The sequence below is a fragment of the Limulus polyphemus genome, unplaced genomic scaffold (genome assembly GCF_000517525.1).
Source record: "Limulus polyphemus unplaced genomic scaffold, Limulus_polyphemus-2.1.2 Scaffold8093, whole genome shotgun sequence".
NCBI classification, from domain to species: Eukaryota; Metazoa; Arthropoda; class Merostomata; order Xiphosura; family Limulidae; genus Limulus; species Limulus polyphemus.
In genome coordinates this window covers 6,121-7,136 of record NW_013673703.1, presented here as the reverse complement: position 1 = coordinate 7,136, position 1,016 = coordinate 6,121, and positions in this window count along the sequence as shown.

Sequence of the window (1,016 nt, the reverse complement as noted above, 5' to 3'; positions counted from 1 at the left end):
TGTAACGTCTCTCGTGCTCTCTGACTGCAGTTCAATTACTCACTGTCTATACACACATTATATTCCCCCTTCCCGCGTCACGTTTTCCCCTCTTATATATACCAGACTGCCCTATCTAGTAAATACTAGAGCATTCATGAAGGAACAAGATAGTTCTAGAAACTAGAGGGCGCCACAGTACTCATGTGACTCGCTGACGCAACAATATCAAAAGTTAAAGCCTTTCTCTGTTGTAAGAAAACAGCCAGTCACATGGTGACACTTGTCACTTATGTGTAAGACCAAGGTTTCTTGTTTGGTACAGAACATTGGTTTTAATCAAAATACAAAATAAAGTTCTACTTGGTTCCTGAAGTGAATTGATTGAGAGAAAGGCATGTTGAGAAAATATAACTGTGATTGATTTATTGATCCAGTAAGAGGATGAATGCTCTGTGTCTACACAAGTAGCACATTGTTTTTTAGATTTTGTATTTTGAATAAAGATTGTTTTTGCACTTTACATCACGTCTAAGCTTAAACTCAGTTGTTTAGTTCAATTCAGAATTAATCTGGAATTATCCTTCACGAATCTCCCATTATAAAATGAACCTGTCCAAAACTTGTGCAAAAATAATGTTGCGTCAGCGAGGTCACGTGACTATTGTCACGCCACCTGCTTTCTAGAACTATCCCGTTCCCTCGGGAGTGCTCTAGCATTTACTAGATTGGGGGGTGGTCTGATATATATAAGATGGTCACGGCGTGACGTGACAAGATGTGTGTAGGTAATGAGTAATTGAACTGCAATCAGAGAGAGACGTATTGTTGAAGCCGAGCTCGTGAGACGTGAATTATAGTTTGTTATAGAGCGATTGTTGAAGTTGAGTGTATCGTAAAGTTGTATTCGGAAAAAATAAACCAGTTTTATTTAAGAAAGGACTTGTGTCGCTAAAGTTTCGTCGGAACGAATTTACTAAAATTAACTAACGAACGGAGACGTAACAAATTGGTGTTAGAGAGTGGGATAAAAAAAA